Here is a 19,103-nt window from a genome sequence, read left to right as displayed (position 1 = left end):
GCACCCACGGCACTGGGATTCCTCCCAGGACACCCTCCCCCGCCCATTAAAAAAAAAAAAAAAACACAACAAACAAACTACAACTGAGGAAATCCAAGAAGGCAAAAGTTGTGGTAAAACCAGGAATGGAATTTAATTCCCTGCATGGATCAGCAGAAGAATCTATCATTGACCAAATAAAATCAGGGGAGAGCGCGAACGCAGTCCCCCACTACCAGAAATTATGCAGCCGAGTTTCCCGCATTTGGGGAAATCGCAGAGGTCAACCCACCCGAAAGTGCAATGGGCAGGCCTCACCCTGGGAAAGCTACCTTAGTGTTCGCAGACTTTCCTCTGCCAGGTAAGTATGAGTTGGTTAGGTTGCCAGAAAGGTCACCACTCTGGCATACCTCTTCCACCTTGAGGAGGAATTCCTGATGGAGCATGCCAAACTCCCAGAGTGCACGGCATTTGCATGCACCCACGGCACTGGGATTCCTCCCAGGACACCCTCCCCCGCCCATTAAAAAAAAAAAAAAAAACACAACAAACAAACTACAACTGAGGAAATCCAAGAAGGCAAAAGTTGTGGTAAAACCAGGAATGGAATTTAATTCCCTGCATGGATCAGCAGAAGAATCTATCATTGACCAAATAAAATCAGGGGAGAGCGCGAACGCAGTCCCCCACTACCAGAAATTATGCAGCCGAGTTTCCCGCATTTGGGGAAATCGCAGAGGTCAACCCACCCGAAAGTGCAATGGGCAGGCCTCACCCTGGGAAAGCTACCTTAGTGTTCGCAGACTTTCCTCTGCCAGGTAAGTATGAGTTGGTTAGGTTGCCAGAAAGGTCACCACTCTGGCATACCTCTTCCACCTTGAGGAGGAATTCCTGATGGAGCATGCCAAACTCCCAGAGTGCACGGCATTTGCATGCACCCACGGCACTGGGATTCCTCCCAGGACACCCTCCCCCGCCCATTAAAAAAAAAAAAAAAAAACACAAACAAACTACAACTGAGGAAATCCAAGAAGGCAAAAGTTGTGGTAAAACCAGGAATGGAATTTAATTCCCTGCATGGATCAGCAGAAGAATCTATCATTGACCAAATAAAATCAGGGGAGAGCGCGAACGCAGTCCCCCACTACCAGAAATTATGCAGCCGAGTTTCCCGCATTTGGGGAAATCGCAGAGGTCAACCCACCCGAAAGTGCAATGGGCAGGCCTCACCCTGGGAAAGCTACCTTAGTGTTCGCAGACTTTCCTCTGCCAGGTAAGTATGAGTTGGTTAGGTTGCCAGAAAGGTCACCACTCTGGCATACCTCTTCCACCTTGAGGAGGAATTCCTGATGGAGCATGCCAAACTCCCAGAGTGCACGGCATTTGCATGCACCCACGGCACTGGGATTCCTCCCAGGACACCCTCCCCCGCCCATTAAAAAAAAAAAAAAAAAAAAAAAAAAAAAAAAACTGAGGAAATCCAAGAAGGCAAAAGTTGTGGTAAAACCAGGAATGGAATTTAATTCCCTGCATGGATCAGCAGAAGAATCTATCATTGACCAAATAAAATCAGGGGAGAGCGCGAACGCAGTCCCCCACTACCAGAAATTATGCAGCCGAGTTTCCCGCATTTGGGGAAATCGCAGAGGTCAACCCACCCGAAAGTGCAATGGGCAGGCCTCACCCTGGGAAAGCTACCTTAGTGTTCGCAGACTTTCCTCTGCCAGGTAAGTATGAGTTGGTTAGGTTGCCAGAAAGGTCACCACTCTGGCATACCTCTTCCACCTTGAGGAGGAATTCCTGATGGAGCATGCCAAACTCCCAGAGTGCACGGCATTTGCATGCACCCACGGCACTGGGATTCCTCCCAGGACACCCTCCCCCGCCCATTAAAAAAAAAAAAAAAAACACAAACAAACAAACTACAACTGAGGAAATCCAAGAAGGCAAAAGTTGTGGTAAAACCAGGAATGGAATTTAATTCCCTGCATGGATCAGCAGAAGAATCTATCATTGACCAAATAAAATCAGGGAGAGCGCGAACGCAGTCCCCCACTACCAGAAATTATGCAGCCGAGTTTCCCGCATTTGGGGAAATCGCAGAGGTCAACCCACCCGAAAGTGCAATGGGCAGGCCTCACCCTGGGAAAGCTACCTTAGTGTTCGCAGACTTTCCTCTGCCAGGTAAGTATGAGTTGGTTAGGTTGCCAGAAAGGTCACCACTCTGGCATACCTCTTCCACCTTGAGGAGGAATTCCTGATGGAGCATGCCAAACTCCCAGAGTGCACGGCATTTGCATGCACCCACGGCACTGGGATTCCTCCCAGGACACCCTCCCCCGCCCATTAAAAAAAAAAAAAAACACAACAAACAAACTACAACTGAGGAAATCCAAGAAGGCAAAAGTTGTGGTAAAACCAGGAATGGAATTTAATTCCCTGCATGGATCAGCAGAAGAATCTATCATTGACCAAATAAAATCAGGGGAGAGCGCGAACGCAGTCCCCCACTACCAGAAATTATGCAGCCGAGTTTCCCGCATTTGGGGAAATCGCAGAGGTCAACCCACCCGAAAGTGCAATGGGCAGGCCTCACCCCTGGGAAAGCTACCTTAGTGTTCGCAGACTTTCCTCTGCCAGGTAAGTATGAGTTGGTTAGGTTGCCAGAAAGGTCACCACTCTGGCATACCTCTTCCACCTTGAGGAGGAATTCCTGATGGAGCATGCCAAACTCCCAGAGTGCACGGCATTTGCATGCACCCACGGCACTGGGATTCCTCCCAGGACACCCTCCCCCGCCCATTAAAAAAAAAAAAAAAAACACAAACAAACAAACTACAACTGAGGAAATCCAAGAAGGCAAAAGTTGTGGTAAAACCAGGAATGGAATTTAATTCCCTGCATGGATCAGCAGAAGAATCTATCATTGACCAAATAAAATCAGGGGAGAGCGCGAACGCAGTCCCCCACTACCAGAAATTATGCAGCCGAGTTTCCCGCATTTGGGGAAATCGCAGAGGTCAACCCACCCGAAAGTGCAATGGGCAGGCCTCACCCTGGGAAAGCTACCTTAGTGTTCGCAGACTTTCCTCTGCCAGGTAAGTATGAGTTGGTTAGGTTGCCAGAAAGGTCACCACTCTGGCATACCTCTTCCACCTTGAGGAGGAATTCCTGATGGAGCATGCCAAACTCCCAGAGTGCACGGCATTTGCATGCACCCACGGCACTGGGATTCCTCCCAGGACACCCTCCCCCGCCCATTAAAAAAAAAAAAAAAACACAAACAAACAAACTACAACTGAGGAAATCCAAGAAGGCAAAAGTTGTGGTAAAACCAGGAATGGAATTTAATTCCCTGCATGGATCAGCAGAAGAATCTATCATTGACCAAATAAAATCAGGGGAGAGCGCGAACGCAGTCCCCCACTACCAGAAATTATGCAGCCGAGTTTCCCGCATTTGGGGAAATCGCAGAGGTCAACCCACCCGAAAGTGCAATGGGCAGGCCTCACCCTGGGAAAGCTACCTTAGTGTTCGCAGACTTTCCTCTGCCAGGTAAGTATGAGTTGGTTAGGTTGCCAGAAAGGTCACCACTCTGGCATACCTCTTCCACCTTGAGGAGGAATTCCTGATGGAGCATGCCAAACTCCCAGAGTGCACGGCATTTGCATGCACCCACGGCACTGGGATTCCTCCCAGGACACCCTCCCCCGCCCATTAAAAAAAAAAAAAAAACACAAACAAACTACAACTGAGGAAATCCAAGAAGGCAAAAGTTGTGGTAAAACCAGGAATGGAATTTAATTCCCTGCATGGATCAGCAGAAGAATCTATCATTGACCAAATAAAATCAGGGGAGAGCGCGAACGCAGTCCCCCACTACCAGAAATTATGCAGCCGAGTTTCCCGCATTTGGGGAAATCGCAGAGGTCAACCCACCCGAAAGTGCAATGGGCAGGCCTCACCCTGGGAAAGCTACCTTAGTGTTCGCAGACTTTCCTCTGCCAGGTAAGTATGAGTTGGTTAGGTTGCCAGAAAGGTCACCACTCTGGCATACCTCTTCCACCTTGAGGAGGAATTCCTGATGGAGCATGCCAAACTCCCAGAGTGCACGGCATTTGCATGCACCCACGGCACTGGGATTCCTCCCAGGACACCCTCCCCCGCCCATTAAAAAAAAAAAAAAAACACAAAAAAACTACAACTGAGGAAATCCAAGAAGGCAAAAGTTGTGGTAAAACCAGGAATGGAATTTAATTCCCTGCATGGATCAGCAGAAGAATCTATCATTGACCAAATAAAATCAGGGGAGAGCGCGAACGCAGTCCCCCACTACCAGAAATTATGCAGCCGAGTTTCCCGCATTTGGGGAAATCGCAGAGGTCAACCCACCCGAAAGTGCAATGGGCAGGCCTCACCCTGGGAAAGCTACCTTAGTGTTCGCAGACTTTCCTCTGCCAGGTAAGTATGAGTTGGTTAGGTTGCCAGAAAGGTCACCACTCTGGCATACCTCTTCCACCTTGAGGAGGAATTCCTGATGGAGCATGCCAAACTCCCAGAGTGCACGGCATTTGCATGCACCCACGGCACTGGGATTCCTCCCAGGACACCCTCCCCCGCCCATTAAAAAAAAAAAAAAAAAACACAAACAAACTACAACTGAGGAAATCCAAGAAGGCAAAAGTTGTGGTAAAACCAGGAATGGAATTTAATTCCCTGCATGGATCAGCAGAAGAATCTATCATTGACCAAATAAAATCAGGGGAGAGCGCGAACGCAGTCCCCCACTACCAGAAATTATGCAGCCGAGTTTCCCGCATTTGGGGAAATCGCAGAGGTCAACCCACCCGAAAGTGCAATGGGCAGGCCTCACCCTGGGAAAGCTACCTTAGTGTTCGCAGACTTTCCTCTGCCAGGTAAGTATGAGTTGGTTAGGTTGCCAGAAAGGTCACCACTCTGGCATACCTCTTCCACCTTGAGGAGGAATTCCTGATGGAGCATGCCAAACTCCCAGAGTGCACGGCATTTGCATGCACCCACGGCACTGGGATTCCTCCCAGGACACCCTCCCCCGCCCATTAAAAAAAAAAAAAAAACACAAACAAACAAACTACAACTGAGGAAATCCAAGAAGGCAAAAGTTGTGGTAAAAACCAGGAATGGAATTAATTCCCTGCATGGATCAGCAGAAGAATCTATCATTGACCAAATAAAAATCAGGGGAGAGCGCGAACGCAGTCCCCCACTACCAGAAATTATGCAGCCGAGTTTCCCGCATTTGGGGAAATCGCAGAGGTCAACCCACCCGAAAGTGCAATGGGCAGGCCTCACCCTGGGAAAGCTACCTTAGTGTTCGCAGACTTTCCTCTGCCAGGTAAGTATGAGTTGGTTAGGTTGCCAGAAAGGTCACCACTCTGGCATACCTCTTCCACCTTGAGGAGGAATTCCTGATGGAGCATGCCAAACTCCCAGAGTGCACGGCATTTGCATGCACCCACGGCACTGGGATTCCTCCCAGGACACCCTCCCCCGCCCATTAAAAAAAAAAAAAAACACAACAAACAAACTACAACTGAGGAAATCCAAGAAGGCAAAAGTTGTGGTAAAACCAGGAATGGAATTTAATTCCCTGCATGGATCAGCAGAAGAATCTATCATTGACCAAATAAATCAGGGGAGAGCGCGAACGCAGTCCCCCACTACCAGAAATTATGCAGCCGAGTTTCCCGCATTTGGGGAAATCGCAGAGGTCAACCCACCCGAAAGTGCAATGGGCAGGCCTCACCCTGGGAAAGCTACCTTAGTGTTCGCTAGACTTTCCTCTGCCAGGTAAGTATGAGTTGGTTAGGTTGCCAGAAAGGTCACCACTCTGGCATACCTCTTCCACCTTGAGGAGGAATTCCTGATGGAGCATGCCAAACTCCCAGAGTGCACGGCATTTGCATGCACCCACGGCACTGGGATTCCTCCCAGGACACCCTCCCCCGCCCATTAAAAAAAAAAAAAAAAAACACAAACAAACAAAAACTGAGGAAAACCAAGAAGGCAAAAGTTGTGGTAAAAACAGGAATGGAATTTAATTCCCTGCATGGATCAGCAGAAGAATCTATCATTGACCAAATAAAATCAGGGGAGAGCGCGAACGCAGTCCCCCACTACCAGAGATTATGCAGCCGAGTTTCCCGCATTTGGGGAAATCGCAGAGGTCAACCCACCCGAAAGTGCAATGGGCAGGCCTCACCCTGGGAAAGCTACCTTAGTGTTCGCAGACTTTCCTCTGCCAGGTAAGTATGAGTTGGTTAGGTTGCCAGAAAGGTCACCACTCTGGCATACCTCTTCCACCTTGAGGAGGAATTCCTGATGGAGCATGCCAAACTCCCAGAGTGCACGGCATTTGCATGCACCCACGGCACTGGGATTCCTCCCAGGACACCCTCCCCCGCCCATTAAAAAAAAAAAAAAAACACAAACAAACAAACTACAACTGAGGAAATCCAAGAAGCAAAAGTTGTGGTAAAAACCAGGAATGGAATTTAATTCCCTGCATGGATCAGCAGAAGAATCTATCATTGACCAAATAAAATCAGGGGAGAGCGCGAACGCAGTCCCCCACTACCAGAAATTATGCAGCCGAGTTTCCCGCATTTGGGGAAATCGCAGAGGTCAACCCACCCGAAAGTGCAATGGGCAGGCCCTCACCCTGGGAAAGCTACCTTAGTGTTCGCAGGACTTTCCTCTGCCAGGTAAGTATGAGTTGGTTAGGTTGCCAGAAAGGTCACCACTCTGGCATACCTCTTCCACCTTGAGGAGGAATTCCTGATGGAGCATGCCAAACTCCCAGAGTGCACGGCATTTGCATGCACCCACGGCACTGGGATTCCTCCCAGGACACCCTCCCCGCCCATTAAAAAAAAAAAAAAAAACACAAACAAACAACTACAACTGAGGAAATCCAAGAAGGCAAAAGTTGTGGTAAAACCAGGAATGGAATTTAATTACCTGCATGGATCAGCAGAAGAATCTATCATTGACCAAATAAAATCAGGGGAGAGCGCGAACGCAGTCCCCCACTACCAGAAATTATGCAGCCGAGTTTCCCGCATTTGGGGAAATCGCAGAGGTCAACCCACCCGAAAGTGCAATGGGCAGGCCTCACCCTGGGGAAAGCTACCTTAGTGTTCGCAGACTTTCCTCTGCCAGGTAAGTATGAGTTGGTTAGGTTGCCAGAAAGGTCACCACTCTGGCATACCTCTTCCACCTTGAGGAGGAATTCCTGATGGAGCATGCCAAACTCCCAGAGTGCACGGCATTTGCATGCACCCACGGCACTGGGATTCCTCCCAGGACACCCTCCCCCGCCCATTAAAAAAAAAAAAAAACACAAACAAACAAACTACAACTGAGGAAATCCAAGAAGGCAAAAGTTGTGGTAAAACCAGGAATGGAATTTAATTCCCTGCATGGATCAGCAGAAGAATCTATCATTGACCAAATAAAATCAGGGGAGAGCGCGAACGCAGTCCCCCACTACCAGAAATTATGCAGCCGAGTTTCCCGCATTTGGGGAAATCGCAGAGGTCAACCCACCCGAAAGTGCAATGGGCAGGCCTCACCCTGGGAAAGCTACCTTAGTGTTCGCAGACTTTCCTCTGCCAGGTAAGTATGAGTTGGTTAGGTTGCCAGAAAGGTCACCACTCTGGCATACCTCTTCCACCTTGGGAGGAATTCCTGATGGAGCATGCCAAACTCCCAGAGTGCACGGCATTTGCAATGCACCCACGGCACTGGGATTCCTCCCAGGACACCCTCCCCCGCCCATTAAAAAAAAAAAAAAACACAAACAAACAAACTACAACTGAGGAAATCCAAGAAGGCAAAAGTTGTGGTAAAACCAGGAATGGAATTTAATTCCCTGCATGGATCAGCAGAAGAATCTATCATTGACCAAATAAAATCAGGGGAGAGCGGCGAACGCAGTCCCCCACTACCAGAAATTATGCAGCCGAGTTTCCCGCATTTGGGGAAATCGCAGAGGTCAACACCCACCCGAAAGTGCAATGGCAGGCCTCACCCTGGGAAAGCTACCTTAGTGTTCGCAGACTTTCCTCTGCCAGGTAAGTAGAGTTGGTTAGGTTGCCAGAAAGGTCACCACTCTGCATACCTCTTCCACCTTGAGGAGGAATTCCTGATGGAGCATGCCAAACTCCCAGAGTGCACGGCATTTGCATGCACCCACGGCACTGGGATTCCTCCCAGGACACCCTCCCCCCGCCCAGTAAAAAAAAAAAAAAAAAAAAACAAACAAACTACAACTGAGGAAATCCAAGAAGGCAAAAGTTGTGGTAAAACCAGGAATGGAATTTAATTCCCTGCATGGATCAGCAGAAGAATCTATCATTGACCAAATAAAAATCAGGGGAGAGCGCGAACGCAGTCCCCCACTACCAGAAAGTTATGCAGCCGAGTTTCCCGCATTGGGGAAATCGCAGAGGTCAACCCACCCGAAAGTGCAATGGGCAGGCCTCACCCTGGGAAAGCTACCTTAGTGTTCGCAGACTTTCCTCTGCCAGGTAAGTATGAGTTGGTTAGGTTGCCAGAAAAGGTCACCACTCTGGCATACCTTCTTCCACCTTGAGGAGGAATTCCTGATGGAGCATGCCAAACTCCCAGAAGTGCACCGGCATTTGCATGCACCCACGCGCACTGGGATTCCTCCCAGGACACCCTCCCCCGCCCATTTAAAAAAAAAAAACAAAACACAAACAAACTACAACTGAGGAAATCAAGAAGGCAAAAGTTGTGGTAAAACCAGGAATGGAATTTAATTCCCTGCATGGATCAGCAGAAGAATTATCTATCATTGACCAAATAAAATCAGGGAGAGCGCGAACGCAGTCCCCCACTACCAGAAATTATGCAGCCGAGTTTCCCGCATTTGGGGAAATCGCAGAGGTCAACCCACCCGAAAGTGGCAATGGGCAGGCTCACCCTGGAAAGCTACCTTAGTGTTCGCTAGACCTTTCCTCTGCCAGGTAGTATGAGTTGGTTAGGTTTGCCAGAAAGGTCACCACTCTGGCATACCTCATTCCCTTGAGGAGGAATTCCTGATGGAGCATGCCAAACTCCCAGAGTGCACGGCATTTGCATGCACCCACGGCACTGGGATTCCTCCCAGGACACCCTCCCCCGCCCATTAAAAAAAAAAAAAAAATAACACAAACAAACTACAACTGAGGAAATCCAAGAAGGCAAAAGTTTGTGGTAAAACCAGGAATGGAATTTAATTCCCTGCATGGATCAGCAGAAGAAGAATCTATCATTGACCAAATAAAATCAGGGAGAGCGCGAACGCAGTCCCCACTACCAAAATTATGCAGCCGAGTTTCCCCGCATTTGGGGAAAATCGCAGAGGTCAACCCACCCGAAAGTGCAATGGGCAGGGCCTCACACCTGGGAAAGCTACCTTAGTGTTCGCAGACTTTCCTCTGCCAGGTAAGTATGAGTTGGTTAGGTTGCCAGAAAGGTCACCACTCCTGGCATACCTCTTCCACCTTGAGGAGGAATTCCTGATGGAGCATGCCCAACTCCCAGAGTGCACGGCATTTGCATGCACCCACGGCACTGGGATTCCTCCCAGGACACCCTCCCCCGCCCATTAAAAAAAAAAAAAAAAAAACACAAACAACTACAAACTGAGGAAATCCAAGAAGGGCAAAAGTTGTGGTAAAACATGAATGGAATTTAATTCCCTGCATGAGCAGCAGAAGAATCTATCATTGACCAAATAAAATCAGGGGAGAGCGCGAACGCAAGTCCCCCACTACCAGAAATTATGCAGCCGAGTTTCCCGCATTTGGGGAAATCGAAGAGGTCAACCACCCGAAAGTGCAATGGGCAGCTCACCCTGGGAAAGCTACCTTAGTGTTCGGACAGACTTTCCTCTGCCAGGTAAGTATGAGTTGGTTAGGTTGCCAGAAAGTCACCACTCTGGCATACCTCTTCCACCTTGAGAGGAATTCCTGATGGAGCATGCAAACTCCCAGAGTGCACGGCATTTGCATGCACCACGGCACTGGATTCCTCCCAGGACACCCTCCCCCGCCCATTAAAAAAAAAAAAAAAAAACACAAACAAACTACAACTGAGGAAATCCAAGAAGGCAAAAGTTGTGGTAAAACCAGAATGGAATTTAATTCCCTGCATGGATCAGCAGAAGAATCTATCATTGACCAAATACAATCCAGGGGAGAGCGCGAACGCAAGTCCCCCACTACCAGAAATTATGCAGCCGAGTTTCCCGCATTTGGGGAAATCGCAGAGGTCAACCCACCCGAAAGTGCAATGGGCAGGCCTCACCCTGGGAAAGCTACCTTAGTGTTCGCAGACTTTCCTCTGCCAGGTAAGTATGAGTTGGTTAGGTTGCCAGAACAGGTCACCACTCTGCATACCTCTTCCACCTTGAGGAGGAATTCCTGATGGAGCATGCCAAACTCCCAGAGTGCACGGCATTTGCATGCACCCACGGCACTGGGATTCCTCCCAGGACACCCTCCCCCGCCCATTAAAAAAAAAAAAAAAAAACACAAACAAACTACAACTGAGGAAATCCAAGAAGGCAAAAGTTGTGGTAAAACCAGGAATGGAATTTAATTCCCTGCATGGATCGCAGAAGAATCTATAATTGACAATAAAATCAGGGGAGAGCGCGAACGCAGTCCCACACTACCAGAAATTATGCAGCCGAGTTTCCCGCATTTGGGGAAATCGCAGAGGTCAACCCACCCGAAAGTGCAATGGGCAGGCCCTCACCCTGGGAAAGCTACCTTAGTGTTCGCAGACTTTCCTCTGCCCAGGTAAGTATGAGTTGGTTAGGTTGCCAGAAAGGGTCACCACTCTGGCATACCTCTTCCACCTTGAGGAGGAATTCCTGATGGAGCATGCCAAACTCCCAGAGTGCACGGCATTTGCATGCACCCACGGCACTGGGATTCCTCCCAGGACACCCTCCCCCCGCCCATTAAAAAAAAAAAAAAAAAAACACAAACAAACTACAACTGAGGAAATCCAAGAAGGCAAAAGTTGTGGTAAAACAGGAATGGAATTTAATTCCCTGCATGGATCAGCAGAAGAAATCTATCATTGAACCAATAAAATCAGGGGAGAGCGCGAACGCAGTCCCCCACTACCAGAAATTATGCAGCCGAGTTTCCCGCATTTGGGGAAATCGCAGAGGTCAACCCACCCGAAAGTGCAATGGGCAGGCCTCACCCTGGGAAAGCTACCTTAGTGTTTCGCAGACTTTCCTCTGCCAGGTAAGTATGAGTTGGTTAGGTTGCCAGAAAGGTCACCACTCTGGCATACCTCTTCCACTTGAGGAGGAATTCCTGATGGAGCATGCCAAACTCCCAGAGTGCACGGCATTGCATGCACCCACGGCACGGGATTCCTCCCAGGACACCCTCCCCCGCCCATTAAAAAAAAAAAAAAAAAAAACACAACAAACTACAACTGAGGAAATCCAAGAAGGCAAAAGTTGTGGTAAACCAGGAATGGAATTTAATTCCCTGCATGGATCAGCAGAAGAATCTATCATTGACCAAATAAAATCAGGGGAGAGCGCGAACGCAGTCCCCCACTACCAGAAATTATGCAGCCGAGTTTCCCGCATTTGGGGAAATCAGCAGAGGTCAACCCACCCGAAAGTGCAAGGGCAGAGCCTCACCCTGGGAAAGCTACCTTAGTGTTCGCAGACTTTCCTCTGCCAGGTAAGTATGAGTTGGTTAGGTTGCCAGAAAGGTCACCACTCTGGCATACCTCTTCCACCTTGAGGAGGAATTCCTGATGGAGCATGCCAAACTCCAGAGTGCACGGCATTTGCATGCACCCACTGCACTGGGATTCCTCCCAGGACACCCTCCCCCCGCCCATTAAAAAAAACAAAAAACACAAACAACAAACTACAACTGAGGAAATCCCAAGAAGGCAAAAGTTGTGGTAAAACCAGGAATGGAATTTAATTCCCTGCATGGATCAGCAGAAGAATCTATCATTGACCAAATAAAATCAGGGAGAGCGCGAACGCAGTCCCCCACTACCAGAAATTATGCAGCCGAGTTCCCGCATTTGGGGAAATCGCAGAGGTCAACCACCCGAAAGTGCAATGGGCAAGGCCTCACCCTGGGAAAGCTACCTTAGTGTTCGCAGACTTTCCTCTGCCAGGTAAGTATGAGTTGGTTAGGTTGCCAGAAAGGTCACCACTTCTGGCATACCTCTTCCACCTTGAGGAGGAATTTCCTGATGGAGCATGCCAAACTCCCAGAGTGCACCGGCATTTGCATGCACCCACGGCACTGGGATTCCTCCCAGGACACCCCTCCCCCGCCCATTAAAAAAAAACAAAAACACAAACAAACAAACTACAAACTGAGGAAATCCAAGAAGGCAAAAGTTGTGGTTAAAAACCAAGGAATGGAATTTTAATTCCCTGCATGGATCAGCAGAAGAATCTATCATTTGACCAAATAAAATCAGGGGAGAGCGCGAACGCAGTCCCCCACTACCAGAAATTATGCAGCCGAGTTTCCCGCATTTGGGGAAATCGCAGAGGTCAACCCACCCGAAAGTGCAATGGGCAGGCCTTCACCCTGGGAAAGCTACCTTAGTGTTCGCAGACTTTCCTCTGCCAGGTAAGTATGAGTTGGTTAGGTTGCCAGAAAGGTCACCACTCTGGCATACCCTCTTCCACCTTGAGGAGGATTCCTGATGGAGCATGCCAAACTCCCAGAGTGCACGGCATTTGCATGCACCCACGGCACTGGGATTCCTCCCAGACACCCTCCCCCGCCCATTAAAAAAAAACAAAAACACAAACAAACAAACTACACTGAGGAAATCCAAGAAGGCAAAAGTTGTGGTAAACCAGGAATGGAATTTAATTCCCTGCATGGATCAGCAGAAGAATCTATCATTGACCAAATAAATCAGGGGAGAGCGCGAACGCAGTCCCCCACTACCAGAAATTATGCAGCCGAGTTTCCGCATTTGGGGAAATCGCAGAGGTCAACCCACCCGAAAGTGCAATGGGCAGGCCTCACCCTGGGAAAGCTACCTTAGTGTTCGCAGACTTTCCTCTGCCAGGTAAGTATGAGTTGGTTAGGTTGCCAGAAAGGTCACCACTCTGGCATAACCTCTTCCACCTTGAGGAGGAATTCCTGATGGAGCATGCCAAACTCCCAGAGTGCACGGCATTTGCATGCACCCACGCACTGGGATTCCTCCCAGGACACCCTCCCCCCGCCCATTAAAAAAAAAAAAAAACACAAACAAACAAACTACAACTGAGGAAATCCAAGAAGGCAAAAGTTGTGGTAAAACCAGGAATGGAATTTAATTCCCTGCATGGATCAGCAGAAGAATCTATCATTGGACCAAATAAAATCAGGGAGAGAGCGCGAACGCAGTCCCCCACTACCAGAAATTATGCAGCCGAGTTTCCCGCATTTGGGGGAAATCGCAGAGGTCAACCCACCCGAAAAGTGCAATGGGCAGGCCTCACCCTGGGAAAGCTACCTTAGTGTTCGCAGACTTTCCTCCTGCCAGGTAAGTATGAGTTGGTTAGGTTGCCAGAAAGGTCACCACTCTGGCATACCTCTTCCACCTTGAGGAGGAATTCCTGATGGAGCATGCCAAACTCCCAGAGTGCACGGCATTTGCATGCACCCACGGCACTGGGATTCCTCCCAGGACACCCTCCCCCGCCCATTAAAAAAAAAAAAAAAACACAAACAAACTACAACTGAGGAAATCCAAGAAGGCAAAAGTTGTGGTAAAACCAGGAATGGAATTTAATTCCCTGCATGGATCAGCAGAAGAATCTATCATTGACCAAATAAAATCAGGGGAGAGCGCGAACGCAGTCCCCCACTACCAGAAATTATGCAGCCGAGTTTCCCGCATTTGGGGAAATCGCAGAGGTCAACCCACCCGAAAGTGCAATGGGCAGGCCTCACCCTGGGAAAGCTACCTTAGTGTTCGCAGACTTTCCTCTGCCAGGTAAGTATGAGTTGGTTAGGTTGCCAGAAAGGTCACCACTCTGGCATACCTCTTCCACCTTGAGGAGGAATTCCTGATGGAGCATGCCAAACTCCCAGAGTGCACGGCATTTGCATGCACCCACGGCACTGGGATTCCTCCCAGGACACCCTCCCCCGCCCATTAAAAAAAAAAAAAAAAAACAAACAAACTACAACTGAGGAAATCCAAGAAGGCAAAAGTTGTGGTAAAACCAGGAATGGAATTTAATTCCCTGCATGGATCAGCAGAAGAATCTATCATTGACCAAATAAAATCAGGGGAGAGCGCGAACGCAGTCCCCCACTACCAGAAATTATGCAGCCGAGTTTCCCGCATTTGGGGAAATCGCAGAGGTCAACCCACCCGAAAGTGCAATGGGCAGGCCTCACCCTGGGAAAGCTACCTTAGTGTTCGCAGACTTTCCTCTGCCAGGTAAGTATGAGTTGGTTAGGTTGCCAGAAAGGTCACCACTCTGGCATACCTCTTCCACCTTGAGGAGGAATTCCTGATGGAGCATGCCAAACTCCCAGAGTGCACGGCATTTGCATGCACCCACGGCACTGGGATTCCTCCCAGGACACCCTCCCCCGCCCATTAAAAAAAAAAAAAAAAACACAAACAAACTACAACTGAGGAAATCCAAGAAGGCAAAAGTTGTGGTAAAACCAGGAATGGAATTTAATTCCCTGCATGGATCAGCAGAAGAATCTATCATTGACCAAATAAAATCAGGGAAGAGCGCGAACGCAGTCCCCCACTACCAGAAATTATGCAGCCGAGTTTCCCGCATTTGGGGAAATCGCAGAGGTCAACCCACCCGAAAGTGCAATGGGCAGGCCTCACCCTGGGAAAGCTACCTTAGTGTTCGCAGACTTTCCTCTGCCAGGTAAGTATGAGTTGGTTAGGTTGCCAGAAAGGTCACCACTCTGGCATACCTCTTCCCACCTTGAGGAGGAATTCCTGATGGAGCATGCCAAACTCCCAGAGTGCACGGCATTTGCATGCACCCACGGCACTGGGATTCCTCCCAGGACACCCTCCCCCGCCCATTAAAAAAAAACAAAACACAAACAAACAAACTACAACTGAGGAAATCCAAGAAAGGCAAAAGTTGTGGTAAAACCAGGAATGGAATTTAATTCCTGCATGGAATCAGCAGAAGAATCTATCATTGACCAAATAAAATCAGGGGAGAGCGCGAACGCAGTCCGCCACTACCAGAAATTATGCAGCCGAGTTTCCCGCATTTGGGGAAATCGCAGAGGTCCAACCCACCCGAAAGTGCAATGGGCAGGCCTCACCCTGGAAAGCTACCTTAGTGTTCGCAGACTTTCCTCTGCCAGGTAAGTATGAGTTGGTTAGGTTTGCCAGAAAGGTCACCACTCTGGCATACCTCTTCCACCTTGAGGAGGAATTCCTGATGGAGCATGCCAAACTCCCAGAGTGCACGGCATTTGCATGCACCCACGGCACTGGGATTCCTCCCAGGACACCCTCCCCCCCGCCCATTAAAAAAAAACAAAAACACAAACAAACAAACTACAACTGAGGAAATCCAAGAAGGCAAAAGTTGTGGTAAACCAGGAATGGAATTTAATTCCCTGCATGGATCAGCAGAAGAATCTATCATTGACCAAATAAAATCAGGGGAGAGGCGCGAACGCAGTCCCACACTACAGAAATTATGCAGCCGAGTTTCCCGCATTTGGGGAATCGCAGAGGTCAACCCACCCGAAAGTGCAATGGGCAGGCCTCACCCTGGGAAAGCTACCTTAGTGTTCGCAGACTTTCCTCTGCCAGGTAAGTATGAGTTGGTTAGGTTGCAAGAAAGGTCACCACTCTGGCATACCTCTTCCACCTTGAGGAGGAATTCCTGATGGAGCATGCCAAACTCCCAGAGTGCACGGCATTTGCATGCACCCACGGCACTGGGATTCCTCCCAGGACACCCTCCCCCGCCCATTAAAAAAAAAAAAAAAAACACAAAACAAACTACAACTGAGGAAATCCAAGAAGGCAAAAGTTGTGGTAAAACCAGGAATGGAATTTAATTCCCTGCATGGATCAGCAGAAGAATCTATCATTGACCAAATAAAATCAGGGGAGAGCGCGAACGCAGTCCCCCACTACCAGAAATTATGCAGCCGAGTTTCCCGCATTTGGGGAAATCGCAGAGGTCAACCCACCCGAAAGTGCAATGGGCAGGCCTCACCCTGGGAAAGCTACCTTAGTGTTCGCAGACTTTCCTCTGCCAGGTAAGTATGAGTTGGTTAGGGTTGCCAGAAAGGTCACCACTCTGGCATACCTCTTCCACCTTGAGGAGGAATTCCTGATGGAGCATGCCAAACTCCCAGAGTGCACGGCATTTGCATGCACCCACGGCACTGGGATTCTCCCAGGACCACCTCCAGCCCGCCCATTAAAAAAAAAAAAAAACACAAAACAAACAAACTACAAACTGAGGAAATCCAAGAAGGGCAAAAGTTGTGGTAAAACCAGGAATGGAATTTAATTCCCTGCATGGATCAGCAGAAGAATCTATCATTGACCAAATAAAAATCAGGGGAGAGCGCGAACGCAGTCCCCCACTACCAGAAATTATGCAGCCGAGTTTCCCGCATTTGGGGAAATCGCAGAGGTCAACCCACCCGAAAGTGCAATGGGCAGGGCCTCACCCTGGAAAGCTACCTTAGTGTTCGCAGACTTTCCTCTGCCAGGTAAGTATGAGTTGGTTAGGTTGCCAGAAAGGTCACCACTCTGGCATACCTCTTCCACCTTGAGGAGGAATTCCTGATGGAGCATGCCAAAACTCCCAGAGTGCACGGCATTTGCATGCACCCACGGCACTGGGATTCCTCCCAGGACACCCTCCCCCGCCCATTAAAAAAAAAAAAAAAAAACAAACAAACTACAACTGAGGAAATCCAAGAAGGCAAAAGTTGTGGTAAAACCAGGAATGGAATTTAATTCCCTGCATGGATCAGCAGAAGAATCTATCATTGACCAAATAAAATCAGGGGATGAGCGCGAACGCAGTCCCCCACTACCAGAAATTATGCAGCCGAGTTTCCCGCATTTGGGAAATCGCAGAGGTCAACCCACCCGAAAGTGCAATGGGCAGGCCTCACCCTGGGAAAGCTACCTTAGTGTTCGCAGACTTTCCTCTGCCAGGTAAGTATGAGTTGGTTAGGTTGCCAGAAAGGTCACCACTCTGGCATACCTCTTCCACCTTGAGGAGGAATTCCTGATGGAGCATGCCAAACTCCCAGAGTGCAACGGCATTTGCATGCACCCACGGCACTGGGATTCCTCCCAGACACCCTCCCCCGCCCATTAAAAAAAAAACAAAAAACACACAACAACTACACTGAGGAAATCCAAGAAGGCAAAAGTTTTGGTAAACCAGGAATGGAATTTAATTCCCTGCATGGATCAGCAGAGAATCTATCATTGACCAAATAAAATCAGGGGAGAGCGCGAACGCAGTCCCCCCACTACCAGAAATTATGCAGCCGAGTTTCCCGCATTTGGGGAAATCGCAGAGGTCAACCCACCCGAAAGTGCAATGGGCAGGCCTCACCCTGGGAAAGCTACCTTAGTGTTCGCGAGACTTTCCTCTGCCAGGTAAGTATGATTTGGTTTAGGTTGCCAGAAAGGTCACCACTCTGGCATACCTCTTCCACCTTGAGGAGGAATTCCTGATGGAGCATGCCAAACTCCCAGAGTGCACGGCATTTGCATGCACCCACGGCACTGGGATTCCTCCCAGGACACCCTCCCCCGCCCATTAAAAAAAAACAAAACACAAACAAACAAACTACAACTGAGGAAATCAAGAAGGCAAAAGTTTGTGGTAAAAACCAGGAATGGAATTTAATTCCCTGCATGGATCAGCAGAAGAATCTATCATTGACCAAATAAAATCAGGGGAGAGCGCGAACGCAGTCCCCCACTACCAGAAATTATGCAGCCGAGTTTCCCCGCATTTGGGGAAATCGCAGAGGTCAACCCACCCGAAAGTGCAATGGGCAGGCCTCACCCTGGGAAAGCTACCTTAGTGTTCGCAGACTTTCCTCTGCCAGGTAAGTATGAGTTGGTTAGGTTGCCAGAAAAGGTCACCACTCTGGCATACCTCTTCCACCTTGAGGAGGAATTCCTGATGGAGCATGCCAAACTCCCAGAGTGCACGGCATTTGCATGCACCCACGGCACTGGGATTCCTCCCAGGACACCCACCCCCGCCCATTAAAAAAAAAAAAAAAACACAAACAAACAAACTACAACTGAGGAAATCCAAGAAGGCAAAAGTTGTGGTAAAACCAGGAATGGAATTTAATTCCCTGCATGGATCAGCAGAAGAATCTATCATTGACCAAATAAAATCAGGGGAGAGCGCGAACGCAGTCCCCCACTACCAGAAATTATGCAGCCGAGTTTCCCGCATTTGGGGAAATCGCAGAGGTCAACCCACCCGAAAGTGCAATGGGCAGGCCTCACCCTGGGAAAGCTACCTTAGTGTTCGCAGACCTTTCCTCTGCCAGGTAAGTATGAGTTGGTTAGGTTGCCAGAAAGGTCACCACTCTGGCATACCTCTTCCACCTTGAGGAGGAATTCCTGATGGAGCATGCCAAACTCCCAGAGTGCACGGCATTTGCATGCACCCACGGCACTGGGATTCCTCCCAGGACACCCTCCCCCGCCCATTAAAAAAAAAAAAAAACACAAACAAACAAACTACAACTGAGGAAATCCAAGAAGGCAAAAGTTGTGGTAAAACCAGGAATGGAATTTAATTCCCTGCATGGATCAGCAGAAGAATCTATCATTGACCAAATAAAAATCAGGGGAGAGCGCGAACGCAGTCCCCCACTACCAGAAATTATGCAGCCGAGTTTTCCCGCATTTGGGAAATCGCAGAGGTCAACCCACCCGAAAGTGCAATGGGCAGGCCTCACCCTGGGAAAGCTACCTTAGTGTTCGCAGACTTTCCTCTGCCAGGTAAGTATGAGTGGTTAGGTTGCCAGAAAGGTCACCACTCTGGCATACCTCTT

The 19,103-nt window shown here is 48.9% G+C and overlaps 42 non-coding genes across 42 annotated transcripts; all 42 read right to left on the bottom strand.

The window, feature by feature from the left end:
• Nucleotides 1-183: 183 nt before the first annotated feature.
• LOC138778965 (U1 spliceosomal RNA) lies at nucleotides 184-348 on the bottom strand. The gene has a single exon (XR_011361051.1). It is a non-coding gene; the product is annotated as a U1 spliceosomal RNA (small nuclear RNA).
• A 292-nt stretch (nucleotides 349-640) lies between these two features.
• Nucleotides 641-805, bottom strand: LOC138778961 (U1 spliceosomal RNA). Its single transcript, XR_011361047.1, has one exon. It is a non-coding gene; the product is annotated as a U1 spliceosomal RNA (small nuclear RNA).
• Nucleotides 806-1,095: 290 nt separating this feature from the next.
• LOC138778949 (U1 spliceosomal RNA) lies at nucleotides 1,096-1,260 on the bottom strand. Its single transcript, XR_011361036.1, has one exon. It is a non-coding gene; the product is annotated as a U1 spliceosomal RNA (small nuclear RNA).
• Nucleotides 1,261-1,549: 289 nt separating this feature from the next.
• On the bottom strand, nucleotides 1,550-1,714 carry LOC138778938 (U1 spliceosomal RNA). The gene has a single exon (XR_011361025.1). It is a non-coding gene; the product is annotated as a U1 spliceosomal RNA (small nuclear RNA).
• Nucleotides 1,715-2,006: 292 nt separating this feature from the next.
• Nucleotides 2,007-2,171, bottom strand: LOC138778887 (U1 spliceosomal RNA). The gene has a single exon (XR_011360977.1). It is a non-coding gene; the product is annotated as a U1 spliceosomal RNA (small nuclear RNA).
• A 290-nt stretch (nucleotides 2,172-2,461) lies between these two features.
• Nucleotides 2,462-2,627, bottom strand: LOC138778896 (U1 spliceosomal RNA). Its single transcript, XR_011360986.1, has one exon. It is a non-coding gene; the product is annotated as a U1 spliceosomal RNA (small nuclear RNA).
• A 293-nt stretch (nucleotides 2,628-2,920) lies between these two features.
• On the bottom strand, nucleotides 2,921-3,085 carry LOC138778926 (U1 spliceosomal RNA). The gene has a single exon (XR_011361014.1). It is a non-coding gene; the product is annotated as a U1 spliceosomal RNA (small nuclear RNA).
• A 292-nt stretch (nucleotides 3,086-3,377) lies between these two features.
• LOC138778913 (U1 spliceosomal RNA) lies at nucleotides 3,378-3,542 on the bottom strand. Its single transcript, XR_011361002.1, has one exon. It is a non-coding gene; the product is annotated as a U1 spliceosomal RNA (small nuclear RNA).
• A 288-nt stretch (nucleotides 3,543-3,830) lies between these two features.
• LOC138778902 (U1 spliceosomal RNA) lies at nucleotides 3,831-3,995 on the bottom strand. Its single transcript, XR_011360991.1, has one exon. It is a non-coding gene; the product is annotated as a U1 spliceosomal RNA (small nuclear RNA).
• Nucleotides 3,996-4,283: 288 nt separating this feature from the next.
• Nucleotides 4,284-4,448, bottom strand: LOC138778890 (U1 spliceosomal RNA). Its single transcript, XR_011360980.1, has one exon. It is a non-coding gene; the product is annotated as a U1 spliceosomal RNA (small nuclear RNA).
• A 290-nt stretch (nucleotides 4,449-4,738) lies between these two features.
• Nucleotides 4,739-4,903, bottom strand: LOC138778878 (U1 spliceosomal RNA). The gene has a single exon (XR_011360969.1). It is a non-coding gene; the product is annotated as a U1 spliceosomal RNA (small nuclear RNA).
• Nucleotides 4,904-5,196: 293 nt separating this feature from the next.
• LOC138778866 (U1 spliceosomal RNA) lies at nucleotides 5,197-5,361 on the bottom strand. Its single transcript, XR_011360958.1, has one exon. It is a non-coding gene; the product is annotated as a U1 spliceosomal RNA (small nuclear RNA).
• A 289-nt stretch (nucleotides 5,362-5,650) lies between these two features.
• On the bottom strand, nucleotides 5,651-5,816 carry LOC138778898 (U1 spliceosomal RNA). Its single transcript, XR_011360988.1, has one exon. It is a non-coding gene; the product is annotated as a U1 spliceosomal RNA (small nuclear RNA).
• A 290-nt stretch (nucleotides 5,817-6,106) lies between these two features.
• LOC138778889 (U1 spliceosomal RNA) lies at nucleotides 6,107-6,271 on the bottom strand. Its single transcript, XR_011360979.1, has one exon. It is a non-coding gene; the product is annotated as a U1 spliceosomal RNA (small nuclear RNA).
• A 292-nt stretch (nucleotides 6,272-6,563) lies between these two features.
• On the bottom strand, nucleotides 6,564-6,730 carry LOC138778915 (U1 spliceosomal RNA). Its single transcript, XR_011361004.1, has one exon. It is a non-coding gene; the product is annotated as a U1 spliceosomal RNA (small nuclear RNA).
• A 291-nt stretch (nucleotides 6,731-7,021) lies between these two features.
• LOC138778905 (U1 spliceosomal RNA) lies at nucleotides 7,022-7,187 on the bottom strand. The gene has a single exon (XR_011360994.1). It is a non-coding gene; the product is annotated as a U1 spliceosomal RNA (small nuclear RNA).
• A 291-nt stretch (nucleotides 7,188-7,478) lies between these two features.
• LOC138778855 (U1 spliceosomal RNA) lies at nucleotides 7,479-7,643 on the bottom strand. Its single transcript, XR_011360947.1, has one exon. It is a non-coding gene; the product is annotated as a U1 spliceosomal RNA (small nuclear RNA).
• A 291-nt stretch (nucleotides 7,644-7,934) lies between these two features.
• On the bottom strand, nucleotides 7,935-8,101 carry LOC138778935 (U1 spliceosomal RNA). The gene has a single exon (XR_011361022.1). It is a non-coding gene; the product is annotated as a U1 spliceosomal RNA (small nuclear RNA).
• Nucleotides 8,102-8,392: 291 nt separating this feature from the next.
• LOC138778912 (U1 spliceosomal RNA) lies at nucleotides 8,393-8,557 on the bottom strand. Its single transcript, XR_011361001.1, has one exon. It is a non-coding gene; the product is annotated as a U1 spliceosomal RNA (small nuclear RNA).
• A 296-nt stretch (nucleotides 8,558-8,853) lies between these two features.
• On the bottom strand, nucleotides 8,854-9,018 carry LOC138778957 (U1 spliceosomal RNA). Its single transcript, XR_011361044.1, has one exon. It is a non-coding gene; the product is annotated as a U1 spliceosomal RNA (small nuclear RNA).
• A 294-nt stretch (nucleotides 9,019-9,312) lies between these two features.
• LOC138778950 (U1 spliceosomal RNA) lies at nucleotides 9,313-9,479 on the bottom strand. Its single transcript, XR_011361037.1, has one exon. It is a non-coding gene; the product is annotated as a U1 spliceosomal RNA (small nuclear RNA).
• A 291-nt stretch (nucleotides 9,480-9,770) lies between these two features.
• On the bottom strand, nucleotides 9,771-9,935 carry LOC138778946 (U1 spliceosomal RNA). Its single transcript, XR_011361033.1, has one exon. It is a non-coding gene; the product is annotated as a U1 spliceosomal RNA (small nuclear RNA).
• A 285-nt stretch (nucleotides 9,936-10,220) lies between these two features.
• On the bottom strand, nucleotides 10,221-10,386 carry LOC138778883 (U1 spliceosomal RNA). The gene has a single exon (XR_011360974.1). It is a non-coding gene; the product is annotated as a U1 spliceosomal RNA (small nuclear RNA).
• A 287-nt stretch (nucleotides 10,387-10,673) lies between these two features.
• On the bottom strand, nucleotides 10,674-10,840 carry LOC138778937 (U1 spliceosomal RNA). Its single transcript, XR_011361024.1, has one exon. It is a non-coding gene; the product is annotated as a U1 spliceosomal RNA (small nuclear RNA).
• Nucleotides 10,841-11,133: 293 nt separating this feature from the next.
• Nucleotides 11,134-11,299, bottom strand: LOC138778907 (U1 spliceosomal RNA). The gene has a single exon (XR_011360996.1). It is a non-coding gene; the product is annotated as a U1 spliceosomal RNA (small nuclear RNA).
• A 287-nt stretch (nucleotides 11,300-11,586) lies between these two features.
• Nucleotides 11,587-11,752, bottom strand: LOC138778919 (U1 spliceosomal RNA). Its single transcript, XR_011361007.1, has one exon. It is a non-coding gene; the product is annotated as a U1 spliceosomal RNA (small nuclear RNA).
• A 290-nt stretch (nucleotides 11,753-12,042) lies between these two features.
• Nucleotides 12,043-12,206, bottom strand: LOC138778927 (U1 spliceosomal RNA). Its single transcript, XR_011361015.1, has one exon. It is a non-coding gene; the product is annotated as a U1 spliceosomal RNA (small nuclear RNA).
• A 301-nt stretch (nucleotides 12,207-12,507) lies between these two features.
• On the bottom strand, nucleotides 12,508-12,673 carry LOC138778899 (U1 spliceosomal RNA). The gene has a single exon (XR_011360989.1). It is a non-coding gene; the product is annotated as a U1 spliceosomal RNA (small nuclear RNA).
• A 287-nt stretch (nucleotides 12,674-12,960) lies between these two features.
• On the bottom strand, nucleotides 12,961-13,124 carry LOC138778881 (U1 spliceosomal RNA). The gene has a single exon (XR_011360972.1). It is a non-coding gene; the product is annotated as a U1 spliceosomal RNA (small nuclear RNA).
• Nucleotides 13,125-13,418: 294 nt separating this feature from the next.
• On the bottom strand, nucleotides 13,419-13,586 carry LOC138778921 (U1 spliceosomal RNA). Its single transcript, XR_011361009.1, has one exon. It is a non-coding gene; the product is annotated as a U1 spliceosomal RNA (small nuclear RNA).
• A 288-nt stretch (nucleotides 13,587-13,874) lies between these two features.
• On the bottom strand, nucleotides 13,875-14,039 carry LOC138778843 (U1 spliceosomal RNA). The gene has a single exon (XR_011360936.1). It is a non-coding gene; the product is annotated as a U1 spliceosomal RNA (small nuclear RNA).
• Nucleotides 14,040-14,327: 288 nt separating this feature from the next.
• LOC138778831 (U1 spliceosomal RNA) lies at nucleotides 14,328-14,492 on the bottom strand. Its single transcript, XR_011360925.1, has one exon. It is a non-coding gene; the product is annotated as a U1 spliceosomal RNA (small nuclear RNA).
• A 289-nt stretch (nucleotides 14,493-14,781) lies between these two features.
• LOC138778885 (U1 spliceosomal RNA) lies at nucleotides 14,782-14,946 on the bottom strand. Its single transcript, XR_011360975.1, has one exon. It is a non-coding gene; the product is annotated as a U1 spliceosomal RNA (small nuclear RNA).
• A 292-nt stretch (nucleotides 14,947-15,238) lies between these two features.
• Nucleotides 15,239-15,403, bottom strand: LOC138778936 (U1 spliceosomal RNA). The gene has a single exon (XR_011361023.1). It is a non-coding gene; the product is annotated as a U1 spliceosomal RNA (small nuclear RNA).
• Nucleotides 15,404-15,697: 294 nt separating this feature from the next.
• On the bottom strand, nucleotides 15,698-15,860 carry LOC138778942 (U1 spliceosomal RNA). Its single transcript, XR_011361029.1, has one exon. It is a non-coding gene; the product is annotated as a U1 spliceosomal RNA (small nuclear RNA).
• A 290-nt stretch (nucleotides 15,861-16,150) lies between these two features.
• On the bottom strand, nucleotides 16,151-16,315 carry LOC138778819 (U1 spliceosomal RNA). The gene has a single exon (XR_011360912.1). It is a non-coding gene; the product is annotated as a U1 spliceosomal RNA (small nuclear RNA).
• Nucleotides 16,316-16,612: 297 nt separating this feature from the next.
• LOC138778917 (U1 spliceosomal RNA) lies at nucleotides 16,613-16,777 on the bottom strand. The gene has a single exon (XR_011361005.1). It is a non-coding gene; the product is annotated as a U1 spliceosomal RNA (small nuclear RNA).
• Nucleotides 16,778-17,067: 290 nt separating this feature from the next.
• LOC138778908 (U1 spliceosomal RNA) lies at nucleotides 17,068-17,231 on the bottom strand. The gene has a single exon (XR_011360997.1). It is a non-coding gene; the product is annotated as a U1 spliceosomal RNA (small nuclear RNA).
• Nucleotides 17,232-17,517: 286 nt separating this feature from the next.
• LOC138778894 (U1 spliceosomal RNA) lies at nucleotides 17,518-17,684 on the bottom strand. Its single transcript, XR_011360984.1, has one exon. It is a non-coding gene; the product is annotated as a U1 spliceosomal RNA (small nuclear RNA).
• A 292-nt stretch (nucleotides 17,685-17,976) lies between these two features.
• LOC138778800 (U1 spliceosomal RNA) lies at nucleotides 17,977-18,142 on the bottom strand. The gene has a single exon (XR_011360895.1). It is a non-coding gene; the product is annotated as a U1 spliceosomal RNA (small nuclear RNA).
• Nucleotides 18,143-18,435: 293 nt separating this feature from the next.
• LOC138778888 (U1 spliceosomal RNA) lies at nucleotides 18,436-18,601 on the bottom strand. The gene has a single exon (XR_011360978.1). It is a non-coding gene; the product is annotated as a U1 spliceosomal RNA (small nuclear RNA).
• A 292-nt stretch (nucleotides 18,602-18,893) lies between these two features.
• Nucleotides 18,894-19,058, bottom strand: LOC138778880 (U1 spliceosomal RNA). The gene has a single exon (XR_011360971.1). It is a non-coding gene; the product is annotated as a U1 spliceosomal RNA (small nuclear RNA).
• Between the last annotated feature and the right edge of the window lie 45 nt (nucleotides 19,059-19,103).

The sequence above is a fragment of the Dendropsophus ebraccatus genome, unplaced genomic scaffold (genome assembly GCF_027789765.1).
Source record: "Dendropsophus ebraccatus isolate aDenEbr1 unplaced genomic scaffold, aDenEbr1.pat pat_scaffold_694_ctg1, whole genome shotgun sequence".
Taxonomy (NCBI): Eukaryota; Metazoa; Chordata; class Amphibia; order Anura; family Hylidae; genus Dendropsophus; species Dendropsophus ebraccatus.
Note: the sequence above shows the minus strand (reverse complement) of the source record. Positions and strands in the feature narration are given on the sequence as shown.